General features: G+C 56.1%; 1 protein-coding gene across 7 annotated transcripts in view; it reads left to right on the plus strand.

Annotated features, from left to right (window-relative positions):
• Nucleotides 1-27701, plus strand: part of ITPR1 (inositol 1,4,5-trisphosphate receptor type 1) — a 171257-nt gene that overhangs the window by 20998 nt on the left and 122558 nt on the right. The gene's annotated exons all lie outside the window — the stretch shown is intronic.

Consider the following 27701-nt stretch of genomic DNA (forward strand, 5'->3'; position numbering starts at 1 on the left):
GCTCAGGGTGGAGGGGTGGGCGGGCTCGGTGCCTGACGAGTGGCCTCAGTCCCACAGGGCGCGCCCCTTTCCGTTTGCACATGATGTCATTTGCACTAGACGTTCCTGTGAGGTGACTTAGAAACTGACGTTTTTGAGTCGAAGCTAAAGAAATTCGGATAAAACAGGAAGCAGGCGTTCAGGGGCAGAGAGGCTGGTGTTGGCTGCGTCCGCGGGCACGAGGCCATCGGCACGTCCGCCCCTGGGGGCTGGCTGGAACAGAGAAGGAGTGACAGGCCGGGTGACAGGGCCCTCCGCTGTCTCCAGCCTCCTCCATGTCTTCGCCCAGAGCCCGTTCGGTCCCGAACGCAGTGGAAGTGAGAGAGTGGAGCTGCCGCTCCTAGTCCTGCCAGCCACAGAGCTCCCCCCGCTCTGAGGAGCAGGCGTGCCTCAGTTTACCTAAAACAGGCTGAGACCGGTGGCCTCGGAGCCATGGTTAGCGCACGGAGCCGCTGTCCACCTTGTGAGGGGACAGGAATCCGCCCCGGCGGAGTCAGGCAGCCTGTCCGGGGTCCCACAGCTGGCGGAGGGTGAGGCATCGCCCGTGACTTTCAGAGCTGCCGGGCCTGAGTCCCACCCCAGGGAGTGTGATCTGGGTGGCCCAGGGCGCCTGTGTGCGGGCCGCTGGGGAGCCGCCTGCCGTCTTTGGGGTGTGCTGCTGCGTCCCTCCTTTTCTTGACAAGTTATTTCCTAAACTGGATTGGGGGCCCTCGCGGCCTGTGTTTAGGAAAATGGGAGCCAGAGGCCTGTTCACGCAAAGCTCCCTGGGGCTCCGACCTGGGTGTGGACTTTTGCAGGCCCCTCCTAACACCTGCTCCCCATTCGCTCGATAACCTCGGCCCCAGGACCAGGCTTCCTGGGGTCCGGTCCGAGTCCCACTCAGTCTTAGCCGTGTGACACATGACTTATTGCCCAGCCTCCCTGACCCTTGGTTTTCTCATCTGTGAAATGGGAGGCTGGCCCCTGGTGAGGGCTCAGTATGCCTGGCTGTTCTTCTCCTTTGTTTCCAGGCCCTGGTACGGAGCCTGGTAGCCCTCGGGCAAGGAGCTGCATGTGACTGCTTAGCGATATGGGAATAACTGTGTGTCGTTTCTCTTTTTGACTTTAGATGCTTTCCTGGGTGGGGGTGTGCCCCTGGGCCCCGGGCGCCTCTGTTGGAGGCCCACTGTTTCCATACACAGACCGGTGACGCGAGGGATGACTTAATTTCTCTGAGGTTCTTTCCTCGCCTGTAAGCTGGAGAGAGCAGCCCCTTCCCTATAGAGGGAACAGGTTGCAGGCAGTACAGGTCAAGAGCCAGAGTGCTTGGTCCATGAGACTTGCCCAGTGACCGGGATAGCTGTTAGTTTTCCTAATAGATGCAGTTGCTTGTTTCTGGTAAAAGCACATTTCTAAGGAATTGCTTTTATTTTTATTTTTTGCAATTCCCTTGGCTGTGTCGCCCGCCCCTCACTGCATGTGCAGAAGAAGGGATTGGCCGCACGCCTGCTTCTCGTCCGCCAAGGCTTCTGCGTCACCGATGCAACTCCGAGTGTTTCTGTCTCGGGGGGAGGAGAAGCGTGGAGGCGCGGAAGGATTCGGGTCCCTGAGTCCTGGGGTTGCGGTGGCACTTTCGGGGTCCCCGGCCTACGGAAGGTGAGGCAGGGTCTCTCTCCTCCCTGATTGGTGTTGGCTTTGCCCAAGTCCTGAAAGAGCAGGGAAGGCAGACATCTGGTCGAAACCAGGAATAGAAACTCTGTGGTTAGTGAATTCCTTTCTCTGTGGGATCTTCCCCCCCCTCCCCCCCCCCCCCCCCCGTCCCCTCTCCTGCCCCTCCCCCCACAGTGACATCTTCTGCGAAGGGAAGAGGGAGCCCTGCAGCCAGTCCCCTTCCTGGTCCCAGGACCCTGCTGCTTTCTTTACTTTTCTTTTTAAAAAATGTCTTCATTGACCTCAGAGAGGAAGGGGGAGAGAGTGAGCGATAGAAATATCAATGATGAGAAAGAATCATCGATCAGCTGCCTCCTGCACGCCCCACACCGGGGATCAAACCTGCAACCCGGGTGTGTGCCCTTGACCAGGAATCGAACCGTGACCTCCTGGTTCATAGGTCGATGCTCAACCCCTGAGCCACGCCGGCCGCTGGCCCCTGCTGTTTCACCCTGACCTCAGGGCTGTGGAGCAGCGACAGGACTGGGGCTCGTGTGGCTCATGCTGCCTACGTGTGGTCCCCTCTTCTGGATCTTGATCGTCTTCCTTCGGTTCAAGGGGCTGACCTTGGCCCCTAATTCTTCCTCTTGTCCCAGGAGCTGCCATATCCATGTCCCCGCGTCAGAGAGGTTTCAGCCTGTGGGAAGGTCTTCGTTCAGGAGAGCAGCTGTTTGAGGGAAACTCAGAGTCTCCGGGGGGAGGGGGGGGGTGCGGTGAGGAGGAAGGGGTGCTGTGATGCGGTCAGGGGTCTCTGTGAACTGGGAAGAGGTGGAGCGTGTTCTAGATAAGTTTCTTCTTTCTCCCCAATCAGCTTGGTTCCCCGCACAGCAATCAGGAAGCGAATGTGAAAATGCATGTGCAGCTCAGGAGGCTTCGAGGCCCTGCTCTGCCCCCCAGCCGCGGCCTCGTGATGGGGCGGGGACGGCCCGAGGCGGTAACCACGGTCCCCTTGCTTTCAAGAGTCTTAGGGCTCTGTGGAGACACAGACCCACATCCCGAATAACAGGAGGCAGCATGAATAAAGCATTTACTTTGTGCAGAGCATGTATGGCTTTTCTCTCTTTACCCACGTCCCCCACCCGCGAGGGGTAGGCATCGTGCCCCATTCTGCAGGCCAGCGTCTCGCCTCAGAGTGACCAGCATCCCTCCACGGACCTCCGGCCCCTCTGTGCTCTTGGCGACGCGGCAGCTTTGTGGGGGGACTCGAAGAAGAAGGGCCTCTTTCTAACCGAGTGAGAGTATTTCAGTGTCGCCCCGCTTCCCTGGTCACCGTCGGCGTGGAGTCAGGCTGAGGCAGGTGCAGGAAAACCGAGACGGGTAGGGGCACCGTCTGACATGAGAGCCAGCGTCCAGCCAGCGTCTGCCACCCGAGGCCCTGAGCCCGGGGGGTGGGGGTGGGGGGGGGGGAGCAGGAGAGTTATTTCCCCTCTCCAGGCCTCAGTGGCCCCGTCGGATAAGTGCAGCTCAGGTAAAATGACTTCCCAACACCCCTTGCAGCTTGGAACTGTGTGCTGGGGCTGGAGACGGCCGGTGTCCATGTCACAGAAAGCCTGGCGCACGGGGCCTTGGCCTCCGGGAGCCCCAGCCCCCCGGGCAGGCTCCTGTGTCTTTGGGCTACAGGCCTTCTCTGTCACGATAAGACGCATGCGTGGGACCAGCCAGGCCTTGCTCGGGGCCAGATGGGGACACAGCCAGGATACTGGGTGGCAAAGGTCCTGTGGACTAGGGTGGCCCTCGCCGGCTCCCTGGCTCAGCTGTCTTCACCGCACTTTGTCTTAATTGTTGCTAAGCAACGTTCTTTTTTTTGTTCTTCTGTAGGCAAAGCATGCAAGGAATGAATTCATATCTCATTTAGTTTTAAATACTCACATGCAACGGGGGTAAGGGGCTAACTTCACATTTTTTGTGTGATTTTGGTTCTAAGTTGTGAAGGGCCTTTGGGGGGGTGGGGGGGGGGGCGGGGCAGCAGGGCTGGGCTTCTGCCGTCTGGAGAAATAAGGCGGAAATACAGCCTGTTTAGGTGCGTGTCCAGCAGGGGCCTCGGGGACTGGAGGTGTGTGTGGGCCGCTGTGCGCCCTGTGGGGAAGTCTCCTGCAACCTGTACTGTGTTCAGAAAATCCTCTCGAATTTAATAAAAAGATTAGTAGGTTTTAAATAACCCTCATTTCAGGTTTACCAGCTTAGCTGTCTCCCACTGACAGACTCTGCTGGGAGGGAACACTCTGTAATTTACATCAGTCCCCGAGGCAGGGATGCTCACAGCGGCTCACAGCGCCGCGGGGATGGTGCCCGAGGCTTGACTGCTGGCGTCCCACGCGCTCCTCGCCCCTCGCTGGCTCTCTGCCCGCGTGCCCGGAGCTTCGAGGTGCATGTCTGCGACGCTGGGCGTGCTGGGCACGGGCATGGGCAGGGGCAGCCGATGCCCTCGGTGTCCGGACAGCTTCCTTGTTGGACACCGAGTCACCCATGGAGTGGAGACCCCAGACCCCGCTTGGTGTCCTTTAACCTGTAACAGCTCATGTGCTAACAGAGAACAGATTTCAGCTCTGGAGGCAGAGGCTGCCTTTAGTGCCACAAAGGCATTGGCGCTGTCATCTGATGGAGTCTCAGCATTGCCCCCGTGGCTTCCTTCACAAGGGCAAGGCTGATGGGGATGGGGGCGGAGGTGAGCAGGGGTCCTGGAGTCATTTTCCTCCTGGGAGGAGCTCCAGGCTTCTCTGATCGCCCCTGCAGCTCTGATGAGGTCGGGTTGAGTCACTTGAGCGTATGAGAACGCGTCCTTTCTTCACAGACGGGGAGATGAGACGTAGGAAGTGTCCGGGGTCCAAGAGCAAATCCGTGTGGAAATTGGGGCTGGGACGTACCCTGGCGTCCCTGCACTGTCCTGGAGGCGGCTGCGTTTGGTCCATAGATTTAAAACAATTGTTTTTGTCCCATCACCCTGTGGAATTAATCCTAACCTGTTTTCCGTAAGTGCAGGTAACAGTGACTACCTTGCATGGTGCTCACATACATGAGTTAATTTAATCGATTTAACTTGTATCGTTTCCTTTATGTTAATTTTTCACCCCCATCGCCACCCGCAAGGCAGCTGCAGTGTGCAGAAGGCTTACCCTCCTTTTATGGGTGGAAAAACTGACCATGAGAGGTTGAGTGTTGGGTCCAAGGTTACAGGGAAGCGCCAGAGTCAGGATTCGAACCCAGACAGTCTGACATCGGCAACCTTCCCTTTCAGATCTGCTCCAGCCTGCCCTTGGGAGGGGGCTGGGCCTGCAGTGTCCCTTTACTGAGCTACTGGGTTCCTTAATCGGTTTCCTCCTCTGTTACCCCCGATGTGGCATTCTGGGACACGTTGTCACAGGTGCAAATGTCTGTAACATGCTGGAGATACACGCTAACTGTCTGCCTGGCAACGTCCAGTGCAGCATGTATCACCCTGTCTTCTGTTTATATAGATTTTGCAGCATCTGGAGGGACCAGGTTTTAGTCTGCGCCCTGGCCTGGTGCTGGCATAAGGCTGCCTTCCCAGCGTGGCCTTGAGGACGGGGGTTGAGCTCCCAGGAGGAGGCACGTCCAGTGGCTACTTCCTCGGGGGCCGTGGCCAGGGGGAGGCACCTCTCTCCGGGGCGGAGGCCGCACGGCTCCCGGAGAAGCAAAGGCTGGGCCTGCGCCACCGGCACTGGTTTGGGGAGGTGTGCGCAGGCGGCCACAGGTGTGGGCAGGAGACCCGTCCCATCAGAGGCTCCACCTGCGTTCCTTTGAGGTCAGGGCAGAAGCGCTCCCGTTCGAGCCGCTGCAGTGATCGAGGGAGAATAAGTTGGGCAATTCTTCCCTCGGCGAGATTTACAAGTTCCTTTTTTCACCTGGAAATTTTCTGGGTCCATGTGAGTTCCAATCTGAGTGCTTCTGAAACTTCTGGGTGTTTTGTGCTAAAATTATACGTGTCTAAAAATGTTATCAGGGATGAGACTCGATCCCTAGGCTCTCAGGGAGTCCCGCTGGCAGATTTCCGAGGCTGAGGTCCCCCTCCCCCCTCCACATTCCCGGAAGCTCGGACTTTCAGGTGAAGGGCCCACATCCGGTTAGTCACGCAGTGCCGTGCCTCTCTCTCTCTCTCTCTCTCTCTCTCTCTCTCTCTCTCTCTCTCTCTCTCTCTCTCTCTCTCTCGGCCTTGGCTTCAGTCTTGTCGACAGAAAATACTGGGGTTTTGTTGCCATAGTTTCAGTGAAAAATTTGACCTTAGCTACAATAACATACAGTTAGGAAGAACCAGCTAATCGGTTTTCTAAAATTAGGTGCTCTAGTACAGGAACCTGGAGGAACAGGGCATTCAATTAAAGATTACGCAGGGTAATGGACGCCCCAGGGAAGGCTGCCCTTGGTCCGAGTCAGGGCCAGGAGGGTCCCGCCGTCCGGCACGGGTCTGTGCGAGCCGGAACTTTCCTGTCTTTTTTGGTTGACGTTAGCATCGCCTTATTGTCAGATGTCAGCAGCGAGTGTGGAAAGCTGACAGAGAGCAAAGCAGGACAGTCCTGTTATTTCCCGGCCGCCCTGGGGCGCAGACCACCCGGTGGGGCGCGAGGGCTTGTTGGTGACCTGGAGGTTGGTGTGGAGACAAGGAGAGGCATCTGAAAAGCTGCTGCTTGTCTGGAATCCGGGTGTTGGAGCAACAAGGTTCTAGACCAGTGATGGCGAACCTTTTGAGCTCGGCGTGTCAGCATTTTGAAAAACCCTAACTTAACTCTGGTGCCGTGTCACATATAGAAATTTTTTGATATTTGCAACCATAGTAAAACAAAGACTTATATTTTTGATATTTATTTTATATATTTAAATGCCATTTAACAAAGAAAAATCAACCAAAAAAATGAGTTCGTGTGTCACCTCTGATACGCGTGTCATAGGTTCGCCATCCCTGCTCTAGACTCTTGTTCCTTTGAAAGCTGAACGTGTGATCAAGGGGCCGGCACCTCCTCCCTCTCTGGTCCCTCAGCCCTGACTCCTGACTCCCGAGCCCAGCTGTGGCTCCTTCCCTCACCTGCATCCCTCGGTCCCTCCATCCCTCGGTCCCTCAGCCCCTGCACACGGATTTGGCCCCGAGTGATGGTCCGTCTGTGGATGATGTAAAACCTTCATCTCCCATCAGTCACTTACGCTCTGAGAACCTCTGCAGTGGCCCCTCGCTATGGCAATGGCTGAAATGTTACCAGGTTGGGTGGAGCTGGGGTACCGTTTCTAGTGCGAGGTGGGGTTCGGGTTTCGCTGTTCCAGGACACACATTCAAGCCCTCGTTGGCGTCCTTGTCTACCTGTGTCATCCCCGGCCGAGGCCGTGCAGAGGTGCGGCGTGCAGCTGTTTGCAGCTGACCGCTGACTGTGAGCGTGGCTTGGGTTCTGCACGCCCATGTCAGCCACAGCCCATACATTTTCTCTCTCCATTTTATTTTCACGATTTTAGCTTTTTTCTCTTTTACCTTAAAACAATGCTTTCTCTTTAAAATATTTTTTTTTTATTGATTTCAGAAAGGAAGGGAGAAGGAGAGAGAGAAAGAAACATCAATGATGAGAGAGAATCGTTGATCAGCTGCCTCCTGCACGCCCCCTACTGGGGATGGAGCCCACAACCCGGGCACATGCCCTGACCCGGAATCGAATGGTGACCTCTTGGCTCATAGGTCAACACTCAACCACAGAGCCACGCCGGCCAGGCCAGCTCTAATATGATTTGAAATGTGGGGTAGATTTAGGAGGATATAAACTTCCCCTTTGGCTTGTTTTCCACCGTTTTGCATGTTTCTGCGTTGGCATCTGAGCGACTGCGTGGAAAGTATGTCCTTGGCAGGCTCTGAGACGGGCTCAGAGGCCCTGGGGTTGCTGCCCGGCTGCTCACACGGTCACCTACCTGGACGGGAGCAGCGGGGCTGCCAGGAGGGCTTTGCAGTCCTATGAGGAGGGACGCATGAGAACCACTTGGAGGATTATTCTCGGAGAAGACATGTTGTTTTTTGATGGTCATTGTTGCCCTCCCCCCTCCCCTCCCCCCCTCCCTCCTCTCTCCTCTCCCCCTCCCTCTCCCTCTCCTTTCTTCCCTCTCTCTCTTAAATCCTCACATGAGGATATTTTTTCCATTGCTTTTCAGAGAGAGTGGAAGGGAGGGAAGGAGGGAGAGAGAGGAGAGAGACATTGATATGAGAGAGATACATCGACTGGTTGCCTCCTGCACGGGCCCCACCTGGGGCGGGAGGGATGGGATGGTGGGGAGGGAACCTGCAACCCAGGTACAAGCCCTTGGCTGGGGATCAAACCCGAGACCCTTTGGTGCTCGGGCCGGCGCTCTGACCATTGAGGACACGGGCCAGGGCTGTGGCCATCTCCTCCATCAGGTCACTGTGCCCAAGTAATTTGAATTCATCTCAATAGCAGTTTAGAGAAGACGCAGTTAGGGAGCGTGCTGAAGCGGCAGCGTGAACGTAAGGCTTCTTCACCCGCAGGCGTTTAGGCCCTGGCATGCGTCAGCGAGGGTCATCAGGTTGCCGGGAGTGAGCAGATATCGCTGGAGGGGGTGGGTGTGTCGGGTTGGTTGGTGAGGTGGTGAGCTCGTAGGGACTTGATTCTGGCCACAGCCTGCGTGAGCTAGCTCCGCTGCAGGTGGGTTTTGTGGGCTCGAGCCATCCTGGCCCTGCGGCTGGGTGCAGGCCGGGGCACCCTCAGCTGGGTGCAGGGCGGGGCACCCTCAGCAGCAGGGCCTGTGTCCAGCTCCGTCCCTTCCTCTCTCCGCGCATCTGCCGCTGCGTGTCCTTGTGCTGCTCTGCGTCAGGGTTTGCTGTGCTCTGAGCTGGAGCCCTGCGGTGCCCTGCTTTGCTGCCCTCGGCGGGGGTGGTGGCTGGACCTGGATTGTCTGTTGCTGTCATGTTCCCTGACGTTCGGCTGCCCAGTGAGTCAGCGGCTCGCCGGGCGCGTTCTTCATGGCCAGGTTAACCGCCGCTCACCGCTCCCACATCTGTTTTCTCCGGTTGGTTTTGTCAGTTGCATTTTTCTAGACGTTCACTTGTGTCATCTGAGGCTTCGAACCTATCGTATCCTCTGCTTTTTTGTTAGTCCCTGAAGTGTCTGGTTTGGTTTGGTTCCTGCGTTGGGTTTAGGAAGGCCCCCCACCCCCATGATGTCCACTGTAATTCCCAGCACCTGTGCACATGTTCCCTTATTTGGCAAAAGGCACGTCACAGGTGTGACAGAGTGAAGGGCCTGGAGGCCAGCCTGTCTGGGATTTGCAGATGTGTCCGATGATGCAATCGCAGGTCCTCACGGGCGGGAGGCGGGAGGCAAGGGGATGGGAGCAACAGGTGGGAGCGATGCAGCCGGGAGCCCAGGAGACCAGGAGCCGGGACAGGCGTCCGGAAGGAATGAGGCCCTGCCTTGGTTGTAGGCTTCGTGCCATCCAGAGAATGGAGTTGTGTTGCTTTAGCCACTGATTCTGGCGATGGTTACAGTATCAACAGGACTACCGTGATGCTATTCCTGGGAATACTTAGTTGTGCATTAAATAAAGAATAAATAGTTCCTTGACATGTTTTTCCGTGTCGTTGGTCTTCAGAGAAACACATCTTGGCTTTATCGATTCTCTCGTGGTTGCTGTTGAAGTCCCTTAATTTCTGCCCTTTCTTCCTCCTCTGCCTGGGATTCGCCCTGCTCTTCCTTTAGGCTCTGACGTCGGGGGATCAGGTGTGAGCCTTCTCCTCTATCTCGTGGGCCTCTCGCTATCCGTTCCCGCTAAGGCAAGCATGTCAAACTCAAAGGCTAACACAGGCCAAATAAACGAGGCATGCGGCCCGTGGGCCGAGGGTTTGACCTGCTTGCTGGGAGGGGTGCTGTCATTGGGCCCACACAGCGTGACGTTTCGTGGTTTTGTTACTGACCTCCGAATGTTTTCTCTCATCCACGATCATTTCTAAAACCTGTGTGTCACCTAGGGGTGTTCTCTGGTTTCCGCTGTGCGGGGGCCGGGGCAGGGGGGGAGTTCCGCGTTCTCTCCTTTTAGAAAGCGTTTGATGCCTGGGTTTTGTGCTGGTCAGATCCCAGGATCAGTATCAGTCCTTTAAAACCGGAAAGTCTTGTTTTGTGGCCTCTCACGTGACCAGCTCCTACACCTGCCCTGCTGGGTTTGCGGGAAGGTGGGTTTCCGGCCTGCTGCGTGTCCTAGTGGGCGTGGGTTTGTTTGGTTTTGGTCAGTTTGACGCTTCAGTTGTTGAAAGACAGCGTTTGCAGTGATGGAGCTGGGCCGCCCGCGTCATGGGGGTGGTAATATAATACATGGACGTCTCGTAGGACGTGTCCCAGGGGAAAAGGGCATTGTACTGCCCGGAAACAATTCTTTAAAGGTTTAAAAACTCCTGTTAGGAAGGTGGACTTGCAGCGTTATCTTGTCGTCTACAAGGTCCTTTCTGTGTGTGTGTGTGTTCAGTTTATGGAGGTCACTCGGGGAAAGGCTAACCGTGTGGAACTGTTTTAACCTCCTGGTGAACTGAACGTTTTATCATGATGTAGGGAACATTTTAACCTGTTTTATGTCTCGAAGCCTGTCTTTTCTGTTATGAATGTACCCGCCCCAGCACTGCTTCAGTTAGTATTTGATAGAACTTTTTTCAAACGATCCGTCCTTAAGTTTTAGACGTGTCTCTCATAAACTGCACACAGCCAGATTTTAAAGACGATTCCAACCATCTGCGGCTATTAATTAGAATGATGGTTTCGGGTATATAGTCTTACTTGTTTTTCTCTTTACTTCAATTTCTTCCTTTCTTACCTTCTTTAAGTTTCACTGAAGGTGTGTTGTGGTTGTTCTCCATTCCATTTTTCTTTTTTATTAGGCTGAGGGTTATACTTCATATTTGTATCGTAGCCGGCACCCCACGTTTCATTGTGCGCACTGGATGAAGCCTAAAGCTAATAATGACTATCATTATTTTCTGCTGTTCTACAAGGACCTTAGAACATTTCAGTTCCCTTCACCTTTCTCGGTATATGCTCTCGGTGTTCATAATGCTAGTGCTTTTTACATTTTTTATTTAAACTTGAATATTAGGTATGATTTTGTTTCATATGGTCACTTTTTTTTTTTACTGACTTACAAATTAGTATTCACTAGACCTTTTATCTGGGATAATTATCTTCCTGCTTCAAGAACACCCTATAGAGCCCTAGTTGATTGGCTCAGTGGATAGAGCATCAGCCTGTGGACTGAAGGGTCCCGGGTTCGATTCCGGTCAAAGGCACATGCCAGGGTGGCAGGCTCGATCCCCAGTAGGGGGTGTGCAGGAGGCAGCTGAACGATTCCTATCATTGATGTTTCTATCTCTCTCTCCCTCTTCCTCTCGGAAATCAATTAAAAAAATCTATCTATCTATCTATCTGAATACCCTATAGAATTTAGAGGGTCTGTTGGTGGTCCCTTCTCTTATTTTGTTTGGAAACGATCATTTTAATTTGTCTGGAAATTTTGTGCTGTAAGAAATGGCAGCACGCACTTGCTACTTTCTGTCCAACTGCAAACTGTCACTTTCTATCTGCCGGCTGGCTGCCAGTAGCTCCTGAAACTTATAATTTTATAGCTTTAACCAGAGAGCGAGATTGGTCTCTGTTGCTTTAATCTTTAAAAATTCCAAGAAAAGGCCCTGGTTGAGTCTGGATGAGGGTTCTTTCTCTGGGTCACTGGATTCTACTTTCTGTTGTTCCTGCTTAAACTTCGTCTACTTAGAAAGGCTGTGCGTCTGTCTTCCGTGTGGGCCGATAAGGGCAGAGGGTTAGGGCAGTGGTAGGCAAACTGCGGCTCGCGAGCCACATGCGGATCTTTGGCCCCTTGAGTGTGGCTCTTCCACAAAATACCGACTTCTGCGCATGGGCCACGAAGTTTCAATCCCACTGTACATGTGCGCCCACACATGGTATTTTGTGGAAGAGCCACACTCAAGGGGCCAAAGAGCCGCATGTGGCTCGCGAGCCACAGTTTGCCGACCACTGGGTTAGGGTGATGCTTACAGCTCAACGCAGTGACCGAGAGTGAGAACTTGGACTGTTCCTCTGTGACTCTCGGCGCTGCGTTCCTTAGCACGTCCTGACAGAGCGCTGAATTCTTGCCCCGTGAAGAGGTGGGGGCAGGTGACAGCACGCAGCCCAGGTCTAGGGGCTGGGGACCCGAGTCCCAGCCTCTGCTTCCTCCCTGACCACAGGCCCGGCTTGTCTTCGTCTGTGATGCGTGTTGATGGGATAAGGAAACACAACAGAACTCTTATTGCGTGTCTGTCCCATCAAGGCCCGGGCCAGGCCCTGCTTGTGTCGCTGTTGTGTTTCTAGTCTCTCGGGTCCCTCTCTGGCTCTGCTGACTTTTTTTATTTATTTTTATTTATTTTTTTTTTACTGTTCATCAGATTATTTATTCACTTGAATTTTAGATTCACTTGTTGATAGATGTGTATTTGTTGTTCATAATTTGTATCTTTACCTTTTTCTTCTTCTTCCTCTTCTTAAAGGATACCTTTCAGCATTTCATATAATACTGGTTTGGTGGTGATGAACTCCTTTAGCTTTTTCTTATCTGTGAAGGTCTTTATCTGGCCTTTACTTCTGAATGATAGCTTTGCTGGATAAAGTAATCTTGGTTGTAGGTTCTTGGTATTCATCACTTTGAATATTTCTTGCCACTCCCTTCTGGCCTGCAAAGTTTCTGTTGAGAAATCAGCTGACAGTCGTATGGGTGTTCCCTTGTAGGTAACTGAGTTTCTTTCTCTTGCTGCTTTTAGGATTCTCTCTTTGTCTTTTGCTCTTGGCATTTTAATTATGATGTGTCTTGGTGTGGTCCTCTTTGGATTCCTTTTGTTTGGGGTTCTCTGCACTTCCTGGACTTGTAAGTCTATTTCTTTCACCAGGTAGGGGAAGTTTTCTGTCATTATTTCTTCAAAGAGGTTTTCAATATCTTGCTCCCTCTCTTCTTCTGGCACCCCTATAATTCGGATGTTGGTACGCTTGAAGCTGTCCCAGAGGCTCCTTACACTATCTTCGTATTTTCGGATTCTTTTTTCATTTTGCTTTTCCAGTGGGGTGTTTTTTGCTTCTTCGTATTTCAAATCTTTGACTTGATTCTTGCAACCCTCTGGTCTGCTGTTGGGAGTCTGTATAATATTCTTTATTTCAGTCAGTGTATGCTTAATTTCTAGTTGGTTCTTTATCACAACATCGAGGGTCTCATTAGATTTCTTGAGGATCTCACTACATTTATCGGCGGTCTCACCAGTCTTTTCGAGGGCCTTGTTAAATTTATCGGCGGCTTCTAGACAGTTCTTTAAAGACCTTAAAAGTGTGGTTTTGAACTCTATATCCAACAGTTTGCTTTCCTCCAGTTCTGTTGTTTGTGTCCTGTTTCTTTGTCTCGGCATTTTTTATGCTTCGCTGTGTTGGTAGAGTGCCTTTCTGTGCTAAGTGTCCCAATTACCTGAGGTAGACACTCTTGGTGCACCCCCTTGTGGGCTTTGTGTACAGTCTTGTTGTAGTTAAGCCTTGATTGTTGTAGTTATCACTGTGAGGAATTGACCTCCAGGCCAATTGTCTGTGAATATCAGCTGTGTCTGCAGTGGGAGAACTTCTGTGCTGGAGACACCCCTCTGGGGCTAGACTTGCTTCGATGGGGTTTTGGTGCTCACTGAGTCTGCCCCCTGAGTGTGTCTTTTATGGTTCCACAGAGCTGCAAACTGGATGGTCCCACTCTGACCTCTGGGCCTCCTGGCTCCTGGATCTCTAGGGAGGTGCTAATCTAGCCTTTGCCTGAGGCTATCCAGCAAAAGTCTCCCTGCAGGGCTTGGGCGAGGCGGGTCCCACAGGATCAACAGGGCAGGGTTAGCAATTATGGCTGCTCTCAGTCTTGCCCTCAGAGGCTCTGCTTCTCAGTGTCCCAGTAATTGCTGCAAGCCCCACGGAGAGAAAGCTGCCCTCGAGTTCCGACCGATGCCAGACAGTCCCGCTTCTCCCATATGAGTCTGGGTCCCTAGAGACTCGCCTGGAACTGGAGCTCAGAGCCTGAGACTCCCTCCCGATTGAAAACGACAACTGCGCCCTCAGCTGCCAGCCCGCTCCGCATGCACTCCGCACCTTAGTATTTTACTTCAGCACTGCGCCTCCTCTGAGTCTCGGTATGCTTTTCTCTTTCCTTCTAGTTGTAGAATTACCACTCAGCCAGCCTTCCTGTGGTTCTGGGTGATGTCCGTTCCGTCTTTTAGTTGTATTTTTGAAGTGGTTGTTCGAGGCAGCAAACTCCGGTGTTTACTTATGCCGCCATCTTCGTTTCTCCTCTCTGCTGACTTTTAATCTCTGTTTGCGGAAAGACTCGGTCTGACACTGTGTTCTTGCATCTCCGTTGTCAGAAACGTAACGACCCCTCAAGTTTATCTCACACGGAGAAACACCGCCTGTGCGTGCCCTTGAACCCTTTGGCTAAGAAGTTATCATGGCATCTAACGCCTCTGTAACGAAAGGCTCTGATATGAGCAATGACAAGGCTGACCCTCAGCGGCCACTGGCATTATTATTATTGTTTCTGGATCCCCTGCCTCTGTCCCCAACGACCGATGACATGGACTTGTCTCTCTTGATGGTGCCCCGGGCCAGTGTGGCTTCTAATGGCTTTTGCATGTTGGGGACAGGCTGGTGTGGTTGTGGTATCACAGACTCTGACTTGGGTTCAAACATTAGCTTTTTCTTTCTTTTTTTTAATAGATATATAAATTTTCATTGATTTTAGAGAGAGGGGAAGAGAGAGGGAGAGAGAGAAACATTGATGCATCGACATGGATTGGCTGCCTCCTGCTCCACCCTCCGCCCCTTGCTGGGGATCCAGCCCACCACCCCAGCGTGTGCCCCAACTGGGAATTGAAGGGCGACCTGTTGGTGCATGGGACGACACTCACCACGGAGACACACCTGCCGGGCCAAGCATTCGCTTTGCCGTTGACTCCACGATAACATCTTTGATGTTACTTGATTACTCAATTACTTGAGCTGTAAACTAATCTCTCTGTTTAAACAGATGGTTTGTGAGCAGCTCCCAAACGCTCATTCGCAACCCCTTCCTGTCCAGTTACACTTGGGGTGTAAGTCACTTACCCACGGCCAGAGGGTTCGCCTCAGGCACCGGTGAGACAGGAGCCCCCCGTTCTGGACAGGAGGCTTACGCAGCGCGAGGTCGCTTTATTTTACAGGAAACGCGCCTTGTCTTCTGGCCCCACTCGGAGGCCCGGTGCGAGCGCGGCTCAGGTGGGCACCTGCCCAGGGCCAACCTCCTACCTCCTCTTGCTCGTGGTGCATTTATAATCGGACACCCCCTGTCAGGGTTAGGGGGGGCACTGAGGAGCACTGGCCAAGAGGCTGATAGAGAACATGCTTTGTTTTCCCATCTGGTGCCTGTCCCGGAGCTGCTCGGGTCTGCCCGTGTCGTGGGTGATGTTAATCCGACCCTCATCAGACCCCAGATGGAAAGACGGGCATCGCTAAGGTTAAATCGCAATGGATTTGCAATGGATTTAAAGGCAACGCAATAGAATTGGGTTAATTAATTGGGAACGATGCCTCTCCGTTGGCGCTTGTCTGCGGTTCTCATCTGCTTGTGCTGCCGTCCACCCCCCCGCCCGCCCTCACCCCCCTGCCCCCGCCCTCCCAACTCCCCCGCTGGGATTGGTTCCATGCGGGGGTTTCCTGTCCCACGACATTTCCCAGCCGCGCCATCCAAGAGCTCGGGAAGCGACGGGTGCGCACGTGCGTGGACCTGGGGGACAGGGAGTCTTTCTGATAGCGGCGCGGTCCTGTGCTTCTCGTCCCCAGGGCCTTTAATTCCGTCTCGGTCCTCCAGCTGCTTAGTATCCCTCACACAGAAAACCAATCCCAGCCCCCGCCCCCCCCCCCCCCCCCCCGCAGCCCGCATGCCTCCACAGGAAACGAAGAATGAACCCTTTGTCCCTGCGACTGGAGTCCTGCCAGGGTCTCTTTCTCTGGTCACCTCAGCCCTTCAAGGTGACGTGAAGGACATTTCAGTGGGGGGTGCGGGGGGGGGGGGGACGAGGTGTCCCAAGTCACACCTTTCATTTCAAGGCTGGACTTTGGGATGAGGGCTCAGTGATCTTTTTGTGGAAAAGACCTTCTCAGGCCCCCGCCTTCTCTGTGCGGCAGAGAATCGGGCTCCGCGCCCGGTTTGCGTGTGGCACTCGCGGATCTGTCAACACGGGCGGACAATCCGGCGTGAGCGCTCCTCCCAGGAGAAGGGACTCTGGACGTGAGGCTGATGCGTACCCTCAGGTTACGGAGAGCTCTTCGCAGGACAGCTTGGCGGGCCCTCTGGGCATCGGTGAGCCCCTGGACTTGCGCATGTTTAGGAGTCAGTGGTTAATAACCGAACGATACCGTGCCAATGGACGGCCTCCGCGTATGAATGTGCGCCATAATAATTTAAACAAGCAGGGCACGTTGCCTCTAAGGAACAGACAAAGGCCCTGACAGGCTATTAGTAATTAACCACCCTCCCCTTGCACCCCCAGTGTCTCAGTCCAGGTCCTAGGTGACTGCGAGGCTCCCCTGGGCCGTTAAAGCCGCGGGAGCTTGACATCATTCTCACACAGAAGAAAACAGAAGGGACCCCACGCTTCTGAAGTCCTGCCGGCTTCACCGAGAAGGAATTCCTTTCTTATTCGTGTCTGTCTTGACGCTGGAGGGGTGCGTGTGTGTGAGTGTGTGTGAGTGTGTGAGTGTGTATGCGTGTGTGTGCGTGCGTGTGTGCGTGTGTAACTTGGGGCACTTTGGTGTCGTCCAACAGATTCCCCCACATGCACTTGACGTGTCCTCCGTGGAAGTGGGCAGGCGCTGCACTTGCCAGCGTGGGGAGGAGCGAGCTCTCGGGGTGCAGACGGGGAACTGCGGGTTTCCTGGGATCCCCCCTCTTGTCTTCTCATCTGGTGCCTCTGACTCTTTCCCCCCCAAACCTGGGAAGCTGAGACGTGGCCGACTGTCAGCATTAATCGTCTCTCTTTCCTTCGGCCATTGCTCGGCGTTTTCTCCCGTGGGGATGATGCTAGCCCGCGCCCCACCCCGTGAGCACCTACGGAAGGAAGGAGGGAGGAGGGCGGGGATGCTCCCATGAACTGAAGGGCCGTGGGTGGTGCTCTCCCTGCCCCCGAGAGAAGCCGGACTTCCTGCTGGGGACAGCCCCTCGGGGCCCTGTTTGCTTGGGAGGACTGTGTTCGTGATGAAATCAGCGTCTGCAGCGTTTCCTGTCCTCCATCTCTCTCCGCGCTGTCACGTTCACCTGTCACGCGTCTGCTAACACCTCGGCCAAGCCAGGAAGAAAGCCGGCCTTAGGGGCCTGACTTCTTGCTGGTAAACATCCCCCAGGACCCTGGCGCCTGGCACACAGTGAATGTTCCTAACCTGGGAGAAGAAAGCAGTTCCCCGAGTGCATACTTAGACCCGGCCCGCGTGGCTCAGTCGCTAAGCGTCGACCTAGGAACCAGGAGGTCAAGGTTGATTCCCAGCCAGGCACAAGCCCAGGTTGTAGGCGCCATCCCCAGTGTGGGGCGTGCAGGAGGCAGCCGACCCACGATTCTCTCTCATGATGGATGTCTCTCTCGCTCTCTCTCTCCCTCCCCCTTCCTCTCTGGGATCAATAAAAAAAAATTTTTAAAAATTAGACCCATACTCCTTAAGTGACGTTGCATCCACGATTCAGTGACACGCTTTCCAACTCGGGCTGTGGCGGTAGAAGGAACGTGGTCTGGGGACCGCAAAGATGCTCCACTAGGACCGGGGCAGGAGAGGCAGTGCGAGTGGCCCACCGCCCGCAGCGTGGAGCACGCGGGGCCCAGCGCTCTGCACGTGTGGAGCACGCGGGGCCCGGCGCTCTGCACGTGTGGAGCACGCGGGGCCCAGCGCTCTGCACGTGTGGAGCACGCGGGGCCCGGCGCTCTGCACGCATGGAGCACACGGGGCCCACCGCCCGCAGCGTGAAGCACGCGGGGCCCACCGCCCGCAGCGTGGAGCACGCGGGGCCCGGCGCTCTGCACGTGTGGAGCACGCGGGGCCCACCGCCCGCAGCGTGGAGCACGCGGGGCCCGGCGCTCTGCACGCGTGGAGCACGCGGGGCCCACCGCCCGCAGCGTGGAGCACGCGGGGCCCGGCGCTCTGCATGCGTGGAGGACAGCGTCACAGCTGTGGCTCCTCACAGCCGAGGTCGAGGCCACGGATGGAGCTGCAGGGACACACCTCGGCCAGGACATGTTTGCTGGTTTCATCCTGGCCTTGGTCTCCATGTGACAACAAAACAAGGAGAAGAAGTGGGTGAGAAGAGAGCAGCTGGGGTCTGGGAGGGACCAGGCAGGGGGATGGGAGCGCATGGGACTCGCCGGCATCACTGTTTTTAGGCGGGAACTCTCACCGCCCCCCAGGGGTGGCGCAGAGGCTGAGATATGACACCATGGGACGATTCGGCAGCGTCTCCCGGGGAAACGCCGTCTGCCGACAGCTCCGGCCGGTGGATCTGCCGGGGACAGATCTCGCGAGGACATCTGGGCTCGCTCGGCGCTGCCAAGAGATGCGGATGCGGCTTATCTTGGGTGTGAGCCACTTCTTAATTACCACATTGAGTTGAAGTTTCAGGGTGGACGCTGGTCACTGCTCGTGAGCAAGGTCCACCCAGAGCGCCCCCTGCCCTGGGCCGGCCAGCCAGCTCCCATTCAGCAAACAGGTCCCAGCGTCGGGCAAGTTTACACAGAGGCTCCCAGTTGGGGCAGAGGACTGCCCGTGCGCACTGCCCCTCTCGGCGTCTGAGGGCTGAGGATGGTTCTAGTGGCATGAACTTACTGAATTGCGATACATATTTATTATTATTTTTAAAATATTATTATTGATTTCAGAGAAGGAGAAAGAGAAACATCTGTGATGAGAGAGAATCATTGATCCCCTGCCTCCTGCACGCCCCCTACTGGGATCGAGCCCACAACCCGGGCATGTGCCCTGAACGGGAATCGAACCGTGACCTCCTGGTTCAGAGGTCGATCTCAACCTCTGAGCCACGCCGGCCGGGCTGAATTGATATTTTTATGCTTGCTGTGCACCAGGCACTGTTGTAGGCGCTGGGGACCTGTGGTGCAGCTTGGCGTGGCGGGGTGAAGGCGGCTGGAGGGCGAGGTGGAGGCGGGAGGGAGAGAGGGGGAGGTGGTCGGTCTCATGCCAGAGGGAGGGGGAGGAGCGTGGGCAGTGAAGGAGCTTGCAGACTGGGGTGCTGGTCCTCGGTCGTGGCCAGGATCCCTGTGGGTGTCCGCAACAGAGAGTGTCTCCCCCAGGGGTCCCTGGCAGATGAGGGGACCACGACCCCAGTTTTAAAACAGCAATCTCTCGTCTTCCTGCGTGTGGGTAGATTTGACGGGTTACATATGTCTGCGAGGGATGGTATAAATACATTTCGGAGGACAATCCAGGGAAAAGGCAAACATGGCAATAAGGAAACTGTTGCTCATCTGCCAATCGATACAGCACGGCTCTGTGAGGACACATGACGCCGACGTGGGCTGCAGTGAGAGGACTCTGTTACCCAGAGCGCAATCTGGGGGGCACTGAGCCCACACAGGCGTCTCCATCTGGCACAGGCCGAGCTTGTCAGACAAAGCCCCCGTGCCCGAGGGTTTCCGGTAAATGCCCAGCGGGCGCGGGCTTCGAGTGCAGGGTTCTTATTTGTAGGAAGTGCCAGCATCCTCTAATCAAATCAGGGTGTTTAGGGGGCCTGCCTCCTGCACGCCCCACACTGGGGATCGAGCCCACAACCCGGGCATGTGCCCTGACCGGGAATCGAACCGTGACCACCGGTTCATAGGTCGACACTCAATTGGGCTCTATTTTTTAAAAAAAATATATATATTTTTTCATTGATTTCAGAGAGGAAGTGATAGAAACATCAATGATGAGAATCATTGATCGGCTGCCTCCTGCACGCCCCCACTGGGGATCAAACCCGCAACCCGGGCATATGCCCTTGACTGGAATCGAACCTGGGACCCTTCAGTCCACAGGCTGACGCTCTAGCCACTGAGCCAAACCAGTTAGGGCATCTATTTTGTTTTTAATGCTTGTTTACTTTCCATGCATGTAAAAGGTTGGAGTTTAGGTCCATGTGGTCACAATATCTTAATATTGTAAAAAAAAATTCTCAATAATGAAAACTGTTACAGTGAAATGTTACGTTGCAACAAGTGGCTTTGCACTTGGGTTGTAGCAGTCCCTGATTTTAGGACAAGCTTGTCTCGTGCTGAGCAGAGATTTTTTTTAAACTGATTGTGTGTGAAAACACAGCTGAATGGGGGAGGCAGTTCTAATTGTAAGGCTGAGGTTGCTTAGGAGAAGGTAGCTGACATGTTTACGTTTCACGAGGACCCGTCTGGGTGGGGCCATTCAATGGGTAGCACAGTGTCCTGGGTCTTACCTGTGCCAGCTGCGTGCAGCCGCGCCAGAGCCCCAGAGTGGTGCCAGTGAGCGGTTCGGGGTTGGATAAACAGCTGGACTTGGCACCCAGCTGGGAACGGCGACCTTTGAAGGGGGTGGCGTTTTCTCTTGCACACAAAGGGAAGCGCCGTGCTGGGCATGGAGGGCAGGGCTGAGCGAGACAGAGCGTCTGCCCCCAGAGCCTGCGTTCCGGTGGGCACGGCAGACACCACGCAGGTGCCCAGCAAACACTAGAGAAGGTGCGTCAGAGAGAAACGCTGTGACAACGGGAATAAGATGACAGGACGCATGTGACTGGGTGGGGTGGGCGGCCAGCTCTAAGCAGGTGGAGAGGGAACCTTCCAGAGAAGGTGAGGGGTGGGTCGATACACGTCTACAAGGAGCTGGCACGTGAGCCTTGGGGTGGGGTGCCAGGCACTGGGAACACAGGGTGGCAGCCGTGATGTGGTCCGTGGAGTGGGAAAATGAGAGGAACCCTAACCCCCCATCTGCGTGGCCTGTGCATTGCTGCTGCAGGGAGTGGTCCAGACCGCGTGAGCAGCGAGCGGGGCCTCTGTGACAGCACACACATGTACATTGATGGGAGCAGCCATTGTGCCGCTTACGGATGCGTCGCTGGGTGACCCTGGTGTGCGCCCTGACTGGGGATTGAGCCCCCGCTTGGCGTGTTGGGATGATGATGCTCTAACCAACGGAGCTGCCTGGCCAGGGCTGGGCTAAGCCCTGGCAGGTGTTACCTTGTTATGTGTCCAGACACCTTCTGGACGCGGTTCTGCAGTCAGCCTGGCTCACCTGGGTGGGGGGGCGCCGGGGGGTGGACAGACTGAGGCTTCCTTCTGTGAGGAGCCTTTGGCCTTGTCCCACATCAGCTCCAGTTTCCACACTATTTTCGTGTGGATTTTAAACTGCTGACCCTGGTGCTCCAGGGGCCGGTCCTTCCACCCACAGCACCTCCAGGTGAAAGTGTCTCACCCTGGGGTCTAACCTTCCAGGCTGCTCCTGCCGTCGGCACCTCCCCTGCCCGGTCACTGCCCTCCCCCCACCCCTGGCCGGTGAGCGCCTCCCCTGGCCTTTATCCTTGAAGGACCTGGAGTCACTGTGGGGCGCGCCTGGGAAGATTAATTAGTTAATATTCGGGAAGCACTTTGAAGATGAGAAGCTCCTGAACTCGAAGTCAAATTAAATCTTGTCTCCTGCTGCCAAGAAGTGAGCAGTGTTTTCTCTCTGGCTGGGACGCAGGAGCGCGTCTGTCCGGGAGCGGGCGGCCTTGGTTATCGCCCGAGGGGCCTGCGAGGCTACCGACTCTCCTTTAGCCCAGACTGGGTTCCGCCGACAGCTGAGCAGGGGGCTCTCTGCTAAGTAGGAATGAGACTGGTATTGAAACAGGCTTTACAGCTTTTTTAAAAGATATTTTTATTGATTTCAGAGAGGAAGGGAGAGGGAGAGAGAGATAGAAACATTAATGATGAGAGAGAATCATTGATCAGCTGCCCACAACCTGGGCATGTGCCCTGATTGGGAATCGAACCGTGACCTCCTGGCTCAACCCCTGAGCCACGCCAGCCGGGCAGGTTTTACATCTTAACGTCCAGGGAACTCAGTGGCGGGCAGCCCCAGAAATTCGGAGGCGAGTGTGAGCATCGTTGAAAGAGTGATTCTGGTGTTGGGCTGGGTGTCGACGCCAGACATGGTCCTGACGCTTCGGGGTGGGGGCGGTCTCTTCCTGGCCTCCCTCCTCGTGGGTCTGAGTGGCACGATGTTGGCCCTGCCCTGACCAGTGCTCGCCCAGTGGCCGGTCCCCGTGAGCCGTGGCACCCTCACGTGAACTCCATCACCCTCATCGGAAGGCCGAGAAGCTGAGTGCACAGGACACATAAGAGGAGGGTGACTTGTATGTATCTGGAAACCAAATGAGGAGCCAAGTTGGAACCCGAGTCTGGGGCTGTGAAAGGCTGAACTTTTCCTTCCCCTGTTGGCTGGGCCTTCCAGGCACCACCCGGGACCACGAGTTTAACAGTCCCTTCTCAAGGCTGTTTCTTCAGTGACCCTGACTTACGCCTGGGCAGTACCTTGGGGCACGGGAGTCGGCTTCCCGGAGCCTGGTGACCTTTCTCCCAGTCCCCCCAACGAGCCAGCCTGGCTGTGGCCTCGGCTGGAACCTCAGCGCTGAGTCACGAGGGAAGGTGAGGAGCAGGTGAGCCGGTTCAGCCAGGTGAGCTCAGGGCTCAGAGCCAGGTCAGAGTTGGGAGCGGAGAGAAAGGGCCAGCAGTGCTTGGCCCAAGAGCGACAGGCAGACAGACACACGCGCACACATGCACACGCACACATGCACACGCACACACACGCACATGCTCACTGCAGAAGTGGAGGTGTTTCCCAAGTTCTTACCCTCCTGGACCCGTGCCCCTGCCTCCCGCCCCCCCGCCTCGTTCCACCTGTCGGACCCGGTGACCCGAGTCTGGGCCGTAGCTCAGTGTTCTTCTGGCACCAGGAGCAGCCACACCCAGTTTGCCTTCTTTTAATTTCTTCCCAGGGGAGCTGGGGCCATCAGGCTCCCTCCTCTGCTCTGCCCCGTCCAGTCCCAGGTTGTCCCCCCCGCCCCCCATTAGCTGCCGGTCTCCTGGCTTGAGAGGTGGCGTTGTGTGCGGTAAGGCTGCCTCGCCTTGAATCTGCTCTGCCACTTGCCGCCTGTATGACTCGGGGGACGTCACTTAGTCTCTTTGCCTCAGTTTTCTCATAAAATGGGTGTATTCATAATACCGACTTGAGAACTGTAAGCGAAGGGAGAAACTCAGCGCCGGGGTGCCTTTGAGAAAATGGTTTCCTTTCCTTTTGTGTGTCATGGAGGCCCCGTGATTCCTCTGCGGCCAGCGCAGGCGACAGCTGCTCACAGAGGTGCTGGAGGGGCATGGACATTCGGGTGTTCGAGCAGGAGGCCTTCGAGCGCCGCGGAATCCTGGAAGCCAGCGTTGAACCTCACCGTGTTCCCACGGAACTCTGGGGTAGCTGTGGCTTCTGAAGACCAGCTGGTGGACGCATTCGGGCGCGTTTCATTCAGTCCTTTCCCCATGGCCGTCCAGAACCCGAGGACAGTTATACTTAGGCCCCAGCAGGGACTTCCTGGGAGAGTTAATCTTTCTAAACTCTTGGCTGACCCAGCACTGGAAGGTACTGGAATTCTTCACTTCAGGAGTCCCAAGTCTAACAGTCGAGGGTCCCATTTCCATTCATTTCCTCTCCTGCCTGTGCAGGTGAGCCCCGGGCATCCTCCCACCTGTACACAGGCTCCTCCCACCTGTGCAGGTGAGCCATGAGGTCCTCCCGCCTGTGCAGGTGAGCCCCGGGGGGGACACTATGCAGGTTCCCCCTCCCACCTAAGGCTTAGTGTTCGCACGTCTGATACAAATCCAGCCACTGAGGGAGAACGACAGGATTTCAAACCTGATCAGGGCTGACGTGCAGTTGTTAGCTGGGCTTCTCTCCCAAGCCTTGTGATATCAAATCAAGTTACAGACGATGGAACAACTAATGTCAGCTTATTAAGGACTTTTGCAGTTCCCATCAAATAGCTCCAGGTCCATAATTCTCATCATCGGTGGCTGGCACTTACGAAAGCTGTGCGGGCTCGTTCGTGTGAAACCATCCCTGAGCCGTGCTGCGGGAATGCATGTACGGTGGCCCTGACCGCGCACGCAGCCCGGTCACCGCTCGCGGGAGGTGAGGATGTGAGGAGAGAAGCGAGGCCTCCTTCTGAAGGGAAGGGCTCTTTCTCAAGTGTGGAGCCTCCTGAGCGCAAACCGTGACTGGGAGCGTCCAGATGCCGGAGTCCCCCAAGCTTCCCACTCTCGCTGGTCTGTGTGTGTGTGTGTGGTCCACACCACCTTACGTCACAGCCGACTCCACAGCAGTGGCTGAGCCAGGCCCTGATCACCTAGGTCAGCGGCTCTCAACCTTCCTAATGCCGGGACCCTTTAATACAGTTCCTCATGTTGTGGTGACCCCCAACCATAAAATTATTTTCGTTGCTACTTCATAACTGTAATTTTGCTACTGTAAACAGTATGTAATTATATATGTGTTTTCCGATGGTCTTAGGCGACCCCTGTGAAAGGGTCGTTCGACCCCCAAAAGGGGTTGCGACCCACAGGTTGAGAACCGCTGACCTAGGTGTTTGCGAAACACCCTCTCTTTGCTCTGTCAGTTCCTTTTTGTCTGCACTGGGCCATTTTTTTTGGGGGGGGAGGGGGCAGGCCTATCCTCACCTATCATGGCCCAGTGGTGGTGACTGCATAGGAAACACCTTCAGCAGACACAGTCATAGTTTTTGTATCAGTTGTACCGTTATCCTTGCTGCACGGAATTGCTGAACTTCAGGGGCACACGCTGTACGCCTGGCTGCTCACGTGTCCGGGGCACTGAGGGCGTTGGGTGTGGGCGAGCCTGGCCTGGCCTGGCCTGGGCTAGGCTACTGGCCGTTGGGTGGGGTGGGCCGGTTCTGGGAGTCCCGGCTGTCCGGCAGGCGGTGGTGGCCCGCAGAGCCGACCCGGCACCAGCCCCAGGGAGCCTGTGCTGGCATCATGTCTGCCGACCACACACGTCACTCAGAGCCAGAGGCCAAGAGGCAGGCAGCCCCGCCACGGCTGCACAGTACTCGGCAAAGGGCAGGGCTGCAGGGCAGGATGGCGCAGTGCACCGCGTAGACTGACATTTAGCGAGCACACAGAGTGTCCTTCGCACCGGCACCTGGAGGTCTCCCTTCTCTAGGATCCCCGGGGACTGTTTCCCGGTGGACAGCAGACGCCCCTCAGGTGGCTCGCAGGCGCCTGTAAACGTAGGCGGGCGAGCTGACGGCATGTCCATGCGGAAAACCAAGAGCAGGCAGGCCTCGCTCAGCCGCGGGGTGGCGACCGGAAGTCCTCTCGTCTTTGAGTCCCCGTGTCCTCTCACTGCTGTTCCTGCTTCTCTCCTGACCCCCTGCAGCCTGTCTCCGCGGAGCAGCCGGAGTGATAGTGTTCGCGCAGAGCCCAGATCTGACCGCTCACTCCGCACAGCGCCTCCTAAGCTCTCCCTGTGCAGGGAGGAGAAAGCGCAGTGTCTCCCGTGGGGGCGGATGTCCCCGTGTTCTCCTGCCACAGCTCCCGTGGCTTCAGACGCACGGCCCTCCGCCTGTGCCTTAAGCACACCGAGGTGGTGCCTGCCACAGGGCCTTTGCACGGGCTGCCCCGCACCCTGGGTGGCTTTATGCGTGGCCGATTGCTTCCTTTACTCCGTCCGTTAAGTCAGGCGTCTGCCCCACTGGGGCCGGTTCAGAGAGGCCCTCCCGCCACCTTCCTGCAAGGCGCTCACGCCCTTCAGCCTCCTGGAGCTCTGGCTTCTCTGACGTCACGCTGTGCACTGTGACTTATCATTGCCTTCCTCCCGCGAGAGAGCGGGAGCACTGAGCCCGACGGCCCGTGGGTCCACGCTGCCTGTCGCTGCTTGAGCCGATGGCGCAGAGACGGGGCTGAATCCCGTGTGAGCGTTTATTCCAATCCTGCCGGCAGCATGTGCGAGCAGCAGGTCAGCCACAGAATCTGCTCTGCAGCCCCGTCCCCCCATAAGCCAGCTGCGTATATGGGGTAGAAGGACAAAGATTACGTGGGAAGTAGGCAGAAGGAATAAGAAGGGGTGTCCTGGTTCGGGCAGTACGTGCTGGGGGTTTGCACAGGGCGGCCATTTCTGGTTTCCACAACAAGGCTGTTAATCGTGCCGTGATAACAGGCAGCTCTGGGATGAGAATGGACCGTGTTCCACGGCCAGCTCCCGTGTGTGCTCCCAGCCGGGTGAGGCCGTGCTTTCTCTCTTCAGAACGAGCAGCCGCGGTTAACGGAGCCGGCTTCGTACTTCTGTCCCTCACAGCACCCGGCTCCATCCCAGCATCTGGGAGGACGCTGGCCACTGCGGAGAGGCTCAGCACATACTTGCTGGACGAGTTAGAGTCCCGTCACGCGTGTGTCTGAGCCGCTGTGGGCGTGGGGCTGGAGCTCGCTGGTGCTCACCTGGTGTCCAGGTGCGGGGACGGCAGAGCAAAAACCTCCGGCGCCTCCTGCCTCCGGCGTCTCTCGCCTCCAGCTGACGCTTCTGCCCCATCTGCCTGCGGTTGTTGGACAGGAGAGCCGGTGGGACAGTCTAGACGCCGTGTCCAGCCTCTGAGGGGCAGACATTCGGGGGGACGGAATGGTTGCCTCTGCCCTCCTGGCCCGGCGCCCCCTCCTGACGAGCCTTGGCTGCCCTTTGTCACCTGCCTCGTTTCCTGTGGCAGCTCGAGGGCACGGCCTCGTGGGCACAGCGGTGGCTGGAAAGGGGTTTTATTATTTTTTATTTTTATTTTAATCCTCACCCAAGGATATTTTCCCATTGATTTTAGAGAGAGTGGAAGAGAGAGGGAAAGACAGAAATATTGATATGAGAGAAACACATCGCCCGGTTGCCTCCTGCACACGTCCTGACCAGGGCCTGGGCCGGGGAGGAGCCTGCAACCGAGGTACATGCCCTTGACTGGAATCGAACCCAGGGCCCTTCGGTCCACAGGCCGACGCTCTATCCACTGAGCCACACCGGCTGGGGCGGGAAATGGGTTTTAAAGCCGAGAGAGTCCTCCTACAGGGACAGGCGGCCTGATGAGCCTGAGTCCCAGATGGACTCTCCGACACCCTCCTTAGGAAAACCCCAGAAAACCCCAAACAACGGGCTTTTCTTCCAGCTCCCTGGGATGTCCCTGGCACTCGCCCACCTGCCGGCCCGCCCCGAGGGGCTCTGGGATTAGCTTGATGTGTAACGGCTTTGTTCTCCCCCAGCGGGTCCGGGATGAAGTTATTCGGACGGAAACCGTGATTCTGAGGGACCTGCACACGCTTGCTGAGCAGAGCGCTTCTGCCTTAAATGGTCTTCCCTGTGCGGGAGCCGGCGGCACCGTCCAGGCTGGGACAGCGTCTCGGCCTGCCGCGCCTCCTTTGGCCTGGAGGTCGGTTCCGGCCTGGCGAGGGTCATAGGGGCAGTGACATTTAAGACAGGCCGTAGGCGCCGGGGCCTGTGGACGGGGAACCAGGTGTATCAGCTACGCGAGACGCGGAGGTGACCGCGCCAGTGTGCGCTGTCTCGTGCGGTGCTGCGTACACAGCGTGTTCACTTTGGACATTCCGCGTCTCTGCTCAGGATCGGATGCTTTCCGGGGGCTGGACACACCTTCTTAAGGAAGCCACCGGCCCTCCTTCCTCCTTGCAGGTCCCTCCTCCCACCCCCCCACCCCCACCCCCACCCCCGTGGGCCAGTTCAAAGGGGAGAGCTCAGCCTCAGATCGGTGCTGGGATGAGGGAGCACAAATAAAAGGGATCAAACTCCTTTTAGTCCGACTGGTCCTGCTCAGTGGTTGAGCATCGGCCTATGAACCAGGAGGTCACCGTTTGATTACTG

This window comes from Myotis myotis, unplaced genomic scaffold (assembly GCF_014108235.1).
Source record: "Myotis myotis isolate mMyoMyo1 unplaced genomic scaffold, mMyoMyo1.p scaffold_m19_p_13, whole genome shotgun sequence".
Lineage (NCBI taxonomy): Eukaryota > Metazoa > Chordata > Mammalia > Chiroptera > Vespertilionidae > Myotis > Myotis myotis.